The 15526-nt window shown below is 39.2% G+C and overlaps 1 protein-coding gene and 1 non-coding gene across 2 annotated transcripts in view; one reads left to right on the top strand and one right to left on the bottom strand.

Moving 5' to 3' along the window:
• Nucleotides 1–15526, bottom strand: part of LOC134659185 (cuticlin-4) — a 72347-nt gene that overhangs the window by 35673 nt on the left and 21148 nt on the right. The gene's annotated exons all lie outside the window — the stretch shown is intronic.
• On the top strand, nt 5141–5212 carry Trnad-guc (transfer RNA aspartic acid (anticodon GUC)). The gene has a single exon. It is a non-coding gene; the product is annotated as a tRNA-Asp (tRNA).

The raw sequence follows: 15526 nt of genomic DNA, 5'->3' as shown, positions 1-15526 counted from the left end.
ACAGCAAAAACAAAAGTCTCGCCGATTAGAATAGAGAGCAAAAGATGGGAGATTTACCTGATTCCAGAGTAAAGCCATGTAGACCATTCTTGATCACCGGAACGGATTTTGCGGGACCAATAAATGTCAGAATGAGCAAGGGAAGAGGTGCCAAATCATACAAGGCCTACATATGTTTGTTCGTTTGTATGTGCACGAAGGCACTACATATAGAAGTTGTAAGTGACATGACAACGCAGGCCTTTCTAGCGGCATTTAAAAGATTCGTATCAAGACGAGGCCATGTGGCAGAAATGTGGAGTGATCATGGAACTTCATTCATTGGCGCTGAGAAAGAGTTATTAGAGATGTGGAGTCAAGGAAAATCCAGTGTACCAGATGAGTTTATTTCGATGCTAGATAGAGAAGGGACGAAATGGAAATATATCCCTCCAGCGGCTCCCAATTTTGGCGGATTATGGGAGGCAGGTGTCAAGTCGACCAAATACCACCTGAAACGTATAGTTGGAGATACGACACTTACATTTGAGCAATTAAGCACGGTCCTAGCAGAAATTGAAGCCTGTCTAAATTCGAGACCCATTTCACCCATAAGCGATCATCCGGACGATTTGAATCCTTTAACACCTGGCCATTTTTTAATCGGAGAACCCATTAATGTCATACCATCTGAAGACCTAGGAGATGTAAAGATGAATAGACTGGATCAATGGCAATTGACAACCAGAATGGTACAAGATTTTTGGCGAAGATGGCAATCCGAATATCTAACTAGAATGCAACAGAGACCTAAATGGAGACAGCCTACTCGAGAATTCCAAGAAGGAGATTTAGTTATAATAAAGGACCAGAGACTTCCTCCTGGTCGTTGGCCTATGGGACGAATTATAAAGAAGTACCCGGGAAAAGACCAACTTACCAGAACGTATGACCTGCGAACCTCGACAGGAGTGCTACAACGTTCAATTACAAAATTGTGTCCTTTATTATGTGATTTAGAAAAATAGTTTGCGTCCGTAATAAGCTATTGATTATGTTTAATTATGTGCAAGTTTGAAATTTAATTTAATTTATTATTTTCTAATGACGTCAAGTCATTAAAGGCGGGAGTATGTTTAGTTTGATGACCAAATTTCACAAAAGATGGCGCTCTTACTAACGCAAACTAGATAACATTAGTTCATCGTAGAATATACATATATAACTGTCAAATATAAGAATAAATGTTTGGTGACGTAGCAACTTGTTTCAACAGGTTGTTATCAAGCATACAGCCCGTTTATGGCGAGGGGTAATTAGATAGCCTATGGACTTCCAACTCCAAGTCACTTTTCTTTTTAAAACTTTTGCAGAACTCCATAGTCTTTAACTATCTACCTACGTATATAGCACGTATTATTCATTGAAAATATCAATTTCCATTAGAATTTAATAAACAACCAAAAATAAACTTGTAATTTGAAATAAATTCGGTTACCTCCATCTGTGATGTCATGCTGGTGACAAAAAACCATGCAGTGACTTGCCAAACACACTTACGTTTGCATAACAACTAACATTAATCAAACAAATAAAAAGTGTTTGTGGTCACGACTTGTTAAGGTACTTCCTATTGAAAGGCGGCAGTTAACTATGGGCCCGATTCGGATTTTGAACTAGACATCTATTAGATGTCTATTAGACATCACCAAGATACGATAATGATATTTTTAAGATCTAGCCTGTCAAATTTGACATTTCCGCGATTCTGGAGATACTCTTGAACGATTTCAACAAGATATTAATACGATATTTTAACGTAAAAGTGACATTTGTTGCCCGAATTGAGCTGCAAAAGAGAACTAGTTGAAATCTAAACAACAACGTATCTAGTACATATCGCATCGTTCTCTAGTCTAGAACGGATCTTGTTTTCTGCTGCTGTCGTCTTACCACAACTTTGACCAGTCACCACCGTCGACCAATCCAATACAATGGACCTGCTGAAGATCTCAAAATTCCGAAGAAGAATGCGAGTTACATTTACCTAGAGTGTCATTCTATAGAACTTGCTAACTATGTAAACAAACCGCCATATTGAAATTGTCTGGAATGATGAATTTACTAGTGAGTTTTGATTACATAGTTTATGTAATACATCCCTATTTATTGGTAAACAGGATGAAACAATTGAATGAGTTTCTAAACGCTCTTACGGTTGTTATGTACTTATGGTTCATAATTGACACATTTAATACGAGTAACACTAACACCTGTATTATTGTATTGTCAATAGCAAACCCAATTAAACTAATACAAAAGTGGATCGCGGGTGTTTGTATGTTTGATTGACCTGGATTCTGTAACTTTAGTAAATACTAGTGTTTACACACATGGCGTTAGATACATGTTTAACCTAATATACATGTACATAGGTACAGAACCCCTAGTGTAAAATTCATTCGATATCGTGACGTGACATATGCGTTTGCGTTAAGTCTATTTTTGTATGGGATTTCGAACAGCGCCAAGCGGGACGTTTTGGAAACTCATACAAAATGAGACGTATCGCAAACGCGTACGTCACGTCACGCTATCGAATGAAAACACTAGGGGTACAGTAGAACCTCGCTAAACCGGACGGGCAGAAATTCCAGTGGATTAGAATTTGAAATTTTTGTATGGTGTAAAATTTACTTAATTGCTTAAACCGCTGAACCTACAATTAGATCAAATTTGGCATGGAGATTAAGTCCCGGTCCCGGGGAAGGATATAGGATATTTTTCATCACGGGAATCATGATTCTAACTTCTAACCAGACTAACATACTCGCGGCTCGCGGCCAAAAGATAATATTGTATATATTGTTTGTATGCAATGATATAGTTTGTATGTATGTACATATTGCCATAGAGAAATATGGAAAGCATAGAGTGCTCACTCCATACATCAGTTTTGGTGCCAAAACGATTATTATTTTCGTAGTCTAGCATCGAGTAGCGAAATTATCAGTTCCGCTACTTGGTACTAGATGTCGCGACTCACGAGTTATAATATTAGCTGAAAATTGTAAAACATTAGAATTTTCATTTTCACGATTTTTACACATTATTAAATTGTACAACGGGACCTAATCGCGTATATAAGTTTTATCCTGTCCACGGATCGTCATTTCTACAGCAGGAAAGTACGTGAAGCCATTGAAATCAAAAAACATAGTAATTTCAATCGGGACGAGGGTTTCAAGATCTCATCCACATGGAATCCAGTCATTAGTAAATGTAAGCGTAAACGAATATCGACAGTCGATAAATCGAATATCGTTAGTGTTGTGTGTCGACAGAGTGACATCCCTAGTGCGCAAAATGTTCAAGTTGATAAACAAGACCAAGTGCGGGTAGTTCGAAAAACTCGCGCGGTTAGAAGATGCTGACGTCAACTTAAGCCAGTCTTCTCCGAGACCACGGGGACAACGCCGTCCTCGAAACGTCGGAGGTAAATCTTAAAACTTATATACGCGATTGTCCCGTTGTACAATTTGATAATTAGAATTTTCGTTCCTCGCGACATCTATTTGTCAAGTAGCAGTACAGGGTCATTCCGTTACTCGATGCTAGAGGTCAACTACGAAAATAATAAGCGCTTGGTACCAAAACTGATGTATGGAGTGAGCACTCTATGTACTTTTTTCTCTATGCTATTGTAATACCTACTCAAACATGTGTGTTGTAACAAGTTGTAATACTTATAACTAACACAATGGGTAGGTATGTAAACAAGTGTGCGCCAAATTTTGGCCCAATTTACCGAGTCCAGTTGTCGTAATTACAATTTGTATTGGCTATGTGCATGGCTGTAGCGCCGTCTAGCGGCTAGATTTAGTTAAATTCGACTTTCAAAAACTTTTATTTAATATTTAATTTGCCGTGGTAAGAACAGTCGCAATCAAACGAAACGCTTTCTGTCTCTCTATAACTCTTACACAATAGTGCGATAGAGAGGTAGATAGCGTTGTCGTAGCGCAAACGATTGGAATCTTGGCTAGGCACCCAGTTATATCTTGGCGTTATGGTGCTCAAATTTATCTAAACATGCACTTTAAACCTTAGTCTTGATAGAATAGGTTTTTGTTAAGACATTTTGTTTATGAACATATTTAGGTACTCGTACCATGAGTCACTGACAGTGTCAACACTGACATCTACGCCAACGTCTACGTAATTTACTTTCTATACATCTCGCTCGCACTAATGTCAGTACGAGTGAGATGCATAGAAAGTAGGTAAATTATCTACGTTTACGGTAGCGTTTACGCCAGTGCCAAACTGGTGGTAGCCACACTAGCCGCTCCAATATGATAGCGACTGTATATTTTGTCCTTAAAGTCCCTATTCTCATACTCTAGGGTATTTCATAGTATTTTCACCGTTACGCAATGCTCTCGACACACATTATCCAATGAAAGGATGAACCGTTATGGATAAAATCGAAAGCCACTTGTGGGATGTGGGCGGTGAATTCATTAGACTTATTAATAGCGGTATTGTTTATTATTGATACATTGTTATAGATTAACCTAAATAATTAAATGGAAACAAATTAATCGGCCAAGTGCGTGTCGGTCCACGCATTATGGAGGGTTTTGTAGGAAGACCACTAATTTTAGGATATTCGGTATTTGGTGAAAACTCTAAAGCAAATTGAGTAGGTAACTGATTTGGTCAAAAATATTTTTGTTCAATTATTTACCAAAAACATGGAAAAACATAATTAAATATGTTTAGGTTTATATGTGTGTTTATGTTTGTGTTGTGTGTTGTTATGGTATCTCTATTTGGCCCTATGGTTGACTGGTAGAGAATGCCATTTGGCATTAAGTCCGACATTTGTACATTGTTGTATAATATATTTTGTGCAATAAAGTTTAAATAAATAAATAAATATGTTTTTAGAATGGACCAAAACTCAGGTAGGAAAACCCACAGACATAGCTGTTATTTAGAAATAAAGCAAAACAAAATAAACGTTATTACTTTGAAATAAAGTTAAATGTCAAAAACATATGTAAATAATGTTTTTATCAACCATTCGCCCGCAAACACAATTAGCTATTCGTACTACGTACAGTTACTAATAGCTAAATTCGTCGTGACGTGCAAGTCTTCGGTAGTATAGTGGTAAGTATCCCCGCCTGTCACGCGGGAGACCGGGGTTCGATTCCCCGCCGGAGAGAAACTTTTTTAATTTTTTGTGTACCTATGTATACTTTGTCTAACACTGTAATAGTGTTTAAACTTGATTTCTAATGTTTTAAGTAATTTTTAACTTTTTTTCTGTAGTGATACTAAGGATTAAACTCTTTTTCTGACAAGGTATTTAGTATTTAATTTTTACCTATTATATAATCTGTCTCTTTACTAGGATCCTGACTAAGTATTTAGTATTTAATCTATATGCTTTATTTTTCGAGTACGATTTTTTTTGCTCTTAATAGCACAACAGAGGTTTGAGGCCACGATTTTAAACCACCAATTAATGGCAAGGAAATAATTTAATAATTTGATTTGCTTGGTATTGAAGGTTAGGAGTTGAAATATAAGTAAGATAACAAAGTAAGAAGGTAAATAATTGTGTAAGCAGGCAGAGAAAGCCCAGTGTGATGTAATGGTTTAGGTACTAAGTAAGTTCTAGCTTAACCTGCCTTTGTTAACTATGCGCGGTGTCCATCGTTCACACTGTTATAGCTTGGCAAAAAAGAGTAGAAATTAAAAAGTGGCAATACTGTAGTGTCGTCCCGTTCTCTTATATACTCGTTCAAGCAAATCTTGTCAGTAGAAAAAGGCGGCAGATTTGAAAAATCGCGGGTTAGCAACACTACGTTTGAATTATTCGAAAATCGCGTGTCATTTATACCTTATCTGTGGAACTGTTCTGTTTACATTTCATCGACGTTCGATGTACATTGCTGCTTTTTGTTCGTTTCCTAGGGATACCATACTTTAGTTTGCTTTACATTGCTACTGACATATCCGGCTTGACCTTGGAGGATACAACTAAACGGAGTAGCCATTAACAGGCTTTCCCCTTTGTCGAAAATTGGCGGCCAACGGTCATACACAATGTATGGACTGACGTTTATCTGACATGGCTATTTTTACGTTACGCATACATTTGACGTTCCCCTCCCCCTCAAATATCGGCAGACTGTTTTGTACAGAAAATTACAGACATGGCGTCTCCGTTTGATTATATCCTCCAAGGGCTTGACAGACTATATATACCTATATTGGTTTGAAAGGGACGACACTACCGTGTTGCCACTTTTTAATTTCTACCCTTTCTTGCCAAGCTGTAAAAGTAATACGAAACCGCCGACAAAAAGTCACTCCCTCTGCTATACAATTCAAATTACCCTCTCAATTGCAAACTAAAACTTGTCGGTGATATGAGATATCCAAAGATATTATATAACCATAGATACTCATACTCGAGGAGCACACAGAATACTTCCATATTTACTTCTGTGCCTACGAAGAAATCTGTTATTTTTAATTAATTTTCTCATTCCATCCATCTTTGTCACACTCGTTGTTAAACATAAGGTCGTTTCTTTCTCTTTCGGTGTGCGGGAGCTCGTTAGCACGTGCACATTTCTCGCTTGTCCAGCCGCGACTAAAGGCAACTTGTCCAATTTGTCACAAGGTAAGCGCTTCAATTTTGGAACACCTATACCTATCTTGAGTTATAAATCATTGGAGATATCATGATTTTTAGGGCGCCGTACCTCAAAAGGAAAAAAACGGAACCCATAGGATCACACATCATGCACGTGTGTCTGTCTGTCTGTATTAACCAGCCAGAGCAGCTACTTTATATGATACTTCAAGACGATTTAAATAACTGTGAAGTATGGAGTGAAGTTAGTATGATAACACATTCTGTGATTTATCAATTTCAATTTATTTATTTAAAATACAACAATGGCCCATAATGGTTAGTAACAATTAAGATTAAAAACTAAGTGTTAGTGGAACAAAAACAGAAAGCGATTTACAACATACACAGACAGCAATAACTTAATCTATCACCTAGTAGCGGTTATGAGTTATGACACACTCAAAATGCCGCATTATAGATGAGTCGTATCGGCCCGCTACAGTAGTCAGGATGGGGTTGGAGCTGGCACGCACTCTGCAGAATGAATGAACCTCATTTTAACCTGTTTTTGTTGATTTTGATATCGTATTTACGTTTCTACATCGCTATATATTTATAAGAACAGTTCCGTGCGTATAATCACACGTGCGTTTGCGCACCCTATGTTGTTACGCTTGGCAGAGCCCGCAGTTTCCGGGTTCGGGCAAAAAACTTAGCGCTACCCACAGTATACTTATTGTACCTCTAGACAGTATTTTAAGTCACTGTTTACACATATAGGTTTAACCTCTATCCGCAAAGAAAACATAACTTGTGAATGGAAGGTACCTATTTTTTAAATTGTATGAAAGGGTTCTTGGCGGCTAAATAATATATGGCGATATTCATAAACGTGTAGTGTATCTGTCTGTTTACTTGCCAAGCGGACCCCAGGCCCACATGAGCAGGACAACGCGAGGAAGATGATTTATTTTATTTTATTTTATTTAAATAGGTACAATAACATAATGCAGGCAAACAACATTGTAACATATTTCTCACATAAGCAACTTATACATTACTTACATTACGTGTACATGCCGTGGGCTATGCTCACTCTGTAGCAAAGTTTGTTTAACCCTGCGTGCCTTGAAACCCTCGTAGCGCTTAAGATTTCACTTTTGTAACCAGCCGCAACCCGCAACGGCCGTAGCGTGGTTCATTTTAGGAATCTTTTCGCTATCAATATTAGCACAGAAGGTTAAACAATAACTTTGCCCCCTTGGGCCCTTTGTAAAACAACAGCTATTTACCTCCTTAGTTTACAATTTTGTGCTAATTCAGAGTTAAAGTACTGCCAACGTAGACTGTGCCACAGTGACTCAGTGGTAATTTGGTAATAGAGTTTTTGTTCTTTTTTACAGGAAGACGATTTCATGTCTTCGTGATCGCCATCATGTTTATAGTAATCACAGAAGTAGTACAGTCGCCAAAACTTGTCAAAAATAGATGAAAACCGCAGGTAGCCCCTGGCCTTATTCATAAACGCAAAAAAAAAAAAAAATATAAATTAAATTATAAATATACATAAATAAATTAATATAAAAATTAAATTCCGTTCAGTAGTTATCGAGTTTATCGCGTACATACATACACACAAACAGACAGACGTAGACGCGGCGGGGGGGCTTTGTTTTATAAGGTGTAGTGAAGATACAATGTAAGAAATGTGGGTCACATTTCTCCAACACCCTGCCGTACAAACCTGCATTGATGCATTCGACATGTAGGTAAGTAGCTATTACATAACGACCGGTCTTATCATTGACACACTTCCATTCATTTCGAAGTGGTTTATTTGGCTGGCCATCTTTTCAGCCGACTTGTTTTAACCCGCCTGCCATAAGGCATAAGCAGGCGTGGCTCACTCCGCAATTTCGTCGCGTCGCTACAAGTACCTACAAGTACATGCGGCCCACACCAATTTTGGTGTCTAGCCGTAGTAGTTGCCGCGCACCGCTACGGAACGGGGACGCCCGCTCACGCTTGTCATATTTGTCGTAATAGACGCGTTTTGTTAGAGAGAAATAGACTCGTACTAATATTTATTCTGTGGCATATGTAAACGATACTAGTGTAGCCATTCGATAGCGTGACGAGCGTTCGCGTTTGCGTTATGTCGAATTTTGTATGGGATTTTGAACGCGCCAAGCGGGACGTTCAAATCAAAATCCCATACAAAATTATACTTAACGCAAACGCGTACACGTCACGTCACGCTGTCGAATGAAATTTACACTAGGGTAGCTACATATTTGCGGCGTTTGGGGTCGAATCGAAACCCTGGCATGGGGACCTAGCGCCTGTAGCCTCTGTGAGGAACTGTCAAAGCGCTGGTGGCCAATATTTTGCCCAGCGGATCAGCATTGCATTGCATTTGCCTTCTGTGGGCAAACTACCGTTTACCGGGCATTTAAAAGTTTTTAATTTAAGTGTTATTTATTACGTACTTATTCCAAAAATAACGGCAAACAAGACACGTTAATGAGCAAAGACAAATGAAAAAGCAAAGAAACTACAGATAGTCTTAGGCAGTCGGGTAAATTTGTTTTCTTTAAAAGTCATTAAACATCCGCATCGGATTTTAATATAATTCGCGAAAATAATGAATATTTGGTATTGAGTAATTAACATACAAAGTAAAACGTTATGAACACAGTATCGGTGTCTCCTGCAGTGGGTCAAGATTGCATATTTATGAGAATGACGCATCTCCGGTTTTGATGGTATTTTCTTTGTCTGAGATGTGAAGGAAAATACGAGATTGCATTTAAGGTGAGTTTGGCGTAATCAATATGTCAATTTATTTGTAACTTGATCTAGGGGCCCGATTCGGATTTTGAACTAAGTAGATATCTATAGATTAGACATCACCAAGATATGTCAGTGTCAAATAAGTGTCTAAAGTGACCCTTTTGTTTGAAGATACGTCACTTTTGACACTTGTTTGACACGTAATTTCTTGGTGATGTCTAATAGATATCTAATATTTGACGTATCTTAAAGTTCGAATATGGCTGTAGGTACAGTGCCAGCCACTTGAATAGCCTCACTCAACAAAATTAATATTTCTCATAGTAATATAAAAAGGAGATATATATTAAACATTAAATATGAAATAAAACAAGAAGCCTTGTAATAGTAAATACAATATTTATTGTTATCTAATCAAAGTTTTAAGAAATAACGTCAAACAAATAAATTGACCCTTCCACTTGAATAGCCTCACATGCTAAAAGATACTGTTTAGTTATTAAAACTCTCGTTTAATATTTCGTATACCTTCCATTAGACCTTATTAATTCGAAAATACGTTTAGGTAGTGATTCATATAAAGAATGTATGTAATTAACGTCCACAGAATCCCAAACAGTGTAAATAGCTTGAATGAGTTCTTCTTTATTACTAAACTGTCTTCCGTTGTAATATACTTGCCGAGAAAGCCAACCCCAGGCATTTTCCATGATGTTCAGATCAGGGGACAAGGATGGCCAATCTAGAACTTCAATCTGGTTTTCTTCAAACCACTTTGTAACTATGGCTGACTTGTGTATGGGAGCATTATCATGCTAAAAAAACACTTTTTTTCTACCTATTACTTTTCTGATCTTACTTTTTGTTTCTTTTAATAAATTTAAATACTTTTCAGAATTTAGTCTTCCGTCTACCACAATTAAATCAACAGTACCATAGTAAGAAATTGCTCCCCAAACCATCACCGATCCGAGAGTTGAATGATGACGTGATAGTACTTTCGGTTCTTTCCTTAGGTCATGAAAATAATATTTAAATCCATCTGGACCATCTAGATTAAACTTTTTCTCATCACTAAAAATCACATTTCGCCACTCGGTTTTCCAGCACATGTACGTACAGTCGACCCGCCACATGTTGTTCGCGCAAAGGAGGTTTACTCATGATTTTTTTTCGTTTGAGGTGGGATGATGTTCTAATAATCCGTCGAACTGTAGAGAGAGGTGCTCTAGTATTTATTTCACTAGCTATTTGCCTGGCGGTCTTGGTGGAATTTGAAGCAGTGCGTAAAATAAGTCGACGTTCACGATCCGTAGTGGCAAATTTTGTGCGTCCTTTATACTGGTGGCCGTAATTTTCCTTATTTTTAACATAATTATTAATAACTTTAGGGCTGCGACCTATTTTTTGAGCTATCTCACGATGGGATAATTTTAGAGTTAAATAAAAATTAACCTTTTCAATTTCTAAACTTGTAAGTTTTTTCCACGTCCCATAGTCACAAAAACACTGTGTTTATCGCGTTACTGCAGGTACTTAATAGAATGCCATCTGTATTATCTAATCATAATAAAATAAATTTGAAAGCGAAACTTAAATGCACGGTTTGGACGATTATGTTACACTGAGGCTATTCATGTGGACGGCCCGTATTAGCTCTTGCGTCCACAACGTTTCGCGCGCAGACAAATTCGGACTTGTTAATGTGTCGTTCGATAAACGTCAGGGCGTACAATTCAAATTTAAGATATATTGATAAAAATAATCACGTATAATTATAATACTCACAATATATAGGTGAGGCTATTTAAGTGGTTGGCACTGTAGGTATTAGTAAACTTTTATCAGATGTTCTATCGAGATATAGGTGATAAACCCCTAGAAAGTCAATATCAGAAGTTGTGTAGACACAAGTTATTTAGTGGGTAATATCGAAACCACTGTACCACAAGCCGGCGCGGGATAGTTGCGGAGAAAAGTGTTTGAGAGAGAGAGAGAGAGAGAGAGAGAGAGAGAGAGAGAGAGCGAGATATAAATTTTATTTAACACCAAATCAATTACATTTTACATCAAAAGTCCATAATTAAGTCATACAGTGTGGTGCTATTATGGTTTCACGAAAGTGTTGTATGTTTTATGTTAGGATTAGTCACATGAACCCGCTCCCATACAATCGATGTCTTACAATCCACAATATAACCTAAACAAATAAAGCAGTTTGCTTTAAACCCAAAGAAAGCAATATCAGACGTTGTGTAGACACATGTTATTAGTGGGTAACATCGAAACTGTACCGCAGGCCGGTGCGGGACTGTTACGTAGAAAAGTGTTAAATAAATATAATAAAACATTTTTACACAAATAGACTAAGTCCCACAGTAAGCTCAAGAAGGCTTGTGTTGTGCGTACTCAGAAAAAATGTACCTACTTACACATAGAAAACAACTATAACTCAGGAATGAATATATTAAATAACAGTAAAGAACCCGTCTAAGGTAACTCTGCAATGGCAAAAATCATTTTATAGTGCAGATAAGTGAAGCGGTGGTGGCCGAGTGGATATGACGCCCGACTTTCAATCCTGAGGTCGCGGGTTCAAATCCTGGCTCGTACCAATGAGTTTTTCGGAACTTATGTACGAAATATCATTTGATATTTACCACTAGCTTTTCGGTGAAGGAAAAAAACGTGAGGAAATCTGCATACATCTGCGAAGAAATTCAAAGGTGTATGTGAAGTCCCCAATCCGCATTGGGCTAGCGTGGGGACTATAGCCCAAGCCCTCTCGCGCATGAGAGGAGGCCTGTGCCCAGCAGTGGGACGTATAAAGGCTGAATTATTATTATAAGTGAATAAGCTCAGTTCAAAAAAATTTACTATCTGGCGTAAAATTTAATAAACGGCTGCTAACTTAATCAGTTGATGATCGTCGTTTGTCCCTATCTGTCGTTATGTCATAGAGAGGGAGAAACGATGATCATCAGCTGATTAACTTAGCAGACGTTTATGAATAAGGGGGTTAAAGTTTATTGCGGGGTTTTTATGCTCTTGTTTCATACCAAGTCAGTGCAGCGTTAGTTTAGACGAACTCTATATAGAGTTCACTTTGTCAGTTTGTTATATTTTAAAGACGATAACTTGGACGCTACATTCTAAAGCAAAAACAACACGAGCTGCGTTTTAAAATTTAGCTATTGTACGGCAAATACTCGTACCTACCCATACAATATAGTGTATCGGAGCCGGTGTAGCTTTATTTGACGTTCATAAGGGCATTGTAATATGCCTACTTGATTAATAAACTATCTTTATCTTTACAAAATAAAATTCACCTAACACTTGATGTACACGAGTGTACCGCGCCTGTGTGTTTCACAAGGCTGTACGGATTACGTCACCGCACGACCGTTTCGGACAGGTTTGCTCCTCACTGTACCCGTCTGCGGTTACAATAAAACGTGCAAACATAATGTCCACAGAAGTGACCTTTTTCTAAATCACTACATATAAAACAAAGTATATAGTATAAAACAAAGTTGCTTCCCGCTGTCTGTCCCTATTGTACTTAAACTTAGACTCTAAAACTACGCAACGGATTTTGATGCGGTTTTTTTTTATAGATTAGAGTGATTCAAGAGGAAGGTTAATGTATAATTTGTTAACCCGTGCTAATCCAAGGCAGGTCGCTAGTTATAATATAATATGTTTAACCCAAATGTTAACGATATGCAAACGCATTTTAGATTTTACCAGTTTCAGTGCCAGTAGCTTTAGGGACCGTGCACGTTGGAGGGTCTGCCATCTTGTGGCCTACATCGGAAACTTAAACTTTACATTGACACTTCTCGCCAAAGCAGGTTCTGGTTCTGAACCCTACAGTGCAGTTTGCGCCAATAAAGAAGGGGTTCCTATGCTGCCCTCTACAGTCTACAGTTCATGCACGCTCCTTATTCCGTGGTCCCAAGCAGTGGGGAGAGACTCCTGACTTCGGGCAAACTCGGCTCCGTTCGGCTCAGCATTGCTCCCAGCAATTATTAGGGTTGACACAAATTGACGTCCCTTTGCGTGCACGACCACAGATAAGATAATGACTTGAATTTTGCCAACCCTAAATAGCCGGAAGGGATGCCATACGTTATGATTCGACCCTGAATCGCTGTTTTGTAGGAAGTGTCCTTTCTGTACGGTAGTACTATAGGGCTGATTTAGACGACGCGCGAACTCGCATGCGATTTTAGTTACATTGCGGACTGTTGGTTACGTCCAATTCAACCGACCGATCAAAAACCGCAATGTAATGAAACTCGCATGCGAGTTCTCGCATCGTCTAAACTCTAAGTGTAAGGCCTGAGTAGACGCTCGAGTAGGGCGTGCAGCGGGGCGGGGCGTGCGGCGTGCATGTTAAAAAAATGCAAGCGTATAGGAGCGGCCTTAGTGCACGCTGCTCACATCACGCGTGAGCCCGACGCCACGCTGCACGCCCCGCCGAACGCTCCGCTTCGAGCGTCCACTCAGGCCTTACACTAAATGAGCCCTTAGTCTGGGCCCCAAGTGGAACATTCCACACTCTCCGCGGCAGATTGCATTTTTTTATCGGCGCCATTATCGAAGCTAAACTGGTTTTGCCTTTACTGACATTGCCTCAAAATAGCAAGCTAATAACCTGATTAAACTGTGTGCCAAACGCGTGCATGTAAGACGTGAAATATGAAATGACTAACTATTCTATAGAGATTACCAGAACTGGGGAAAGAATTGTCACCCGTGGTATTTCCGGGCTGATAGTTGTATGGAAAGCATCACGTATCATTTCGATTGGACCTCGGAGTGCTTTCTGTTCACGCTTATTTAAAACTAGCGACCCGTCCCGGCTTTGAACGGGTTAACAAATTATATATAAACCTTCCTCTGGAATCACTCTATCTATTAAAAAAACCCGCATCAAAATCCGTTGCGTAGTTGTAAGGCCTGTGCACACCGGCTTGCGTGTGCGTGACGTGCACGTGCGCGTGCGCTAAATTGTTGGAGCCGCACACGCACACGTCACGCAAGCGGTGTGCCGTCTCCCATAAGGATCTGTACACTACAACGCTGCACGCGCACGTGCACGTCACGCACACGCAGCCGGTGTGCACAGGCCTTTAAAGTTCTAAGCATACATAGGGACAGACAGCGGGAAGCGACTTTGTTTTATACTATGAGCTGATACTACCCGACCCTTAACTGCACGTGAACATATTTATGATAGAATAGAACATGTACATAGATAATAAGTACATAGTATGTACATGTTCACCTAGTGAGCAGGTTACCCAGTGAACAGCTAGGTCACCCAAGGTCATGATCGTTGCACATCGCTGCCTGCGCGTGCGACTCTGACTGGTTAGGTTAGTGCCAGGAATTAGTATTTAAAGTATTTAGACTAAGCTTTCGGTACCTACTTGTGTGGGGATTTATTAGCCATACTGGCTAATTCGACCGTACACTGATATCAGAATTGTTTCAATTACCTAACTGATGTCATTCAGTCATCCTGTATTCCGCGAAAACGCGCCAGCCTGCTCCCATTCACTACCACTAGATGGCTGCTGTCCTCACGTGCTCTCAACGTACGCGGTTCACCTCGAAGTTCAGCCATCTTCGGGCGCACGAGCGTCGAACTAACTAGGAGACTAGACTAGAAGTCGAAGTGGTCGCCATGACCGAAATCGGCCGGAAGGATCATCATCATTATGATCACTCCACGCTTATTTGTCTGTATAATATGACTATAATAATATTAATACTATATTAATAGCGTTCTACATGACATTAAAGCTCTCCAAAGGGCCTCTACGTGTTGGATCTATATCCCCACGCAAGCCTATCAAAAGACCGGGATTTATAGGCCCGTGATCCAAAAAAGGAGATACAATAATAATAATTTGAGCATACGTCCCACTGCTGGGCACAGGCCTCCTCTCATGCGCGAGAGGACTTGGGCTATAGTCCCCACGCTAATGCGGACTTCACATACACCTTTGAATTTCTTCGCAGATGTATGCAGGTTTCCTCACGATGTTTTCCTTCACCGAATAGCTAGTGGCAAATATCAAA

Source organism: Cydia amplana, chromosome 24, assembly GCF_948474715.1.
Source record: "Cydia amplana chromosome 24, ilCydAmpl1.1, whole genome shotgun sequence".
NCBI lineage: Eukaryota > Metazoa > Arthropoda > Insecta > Lepidoptera > Tortricidae > Cydia > Cydia amplana.
This window is presented reverse-complemented; position numbering and strand designations above follow the sequence as displayed.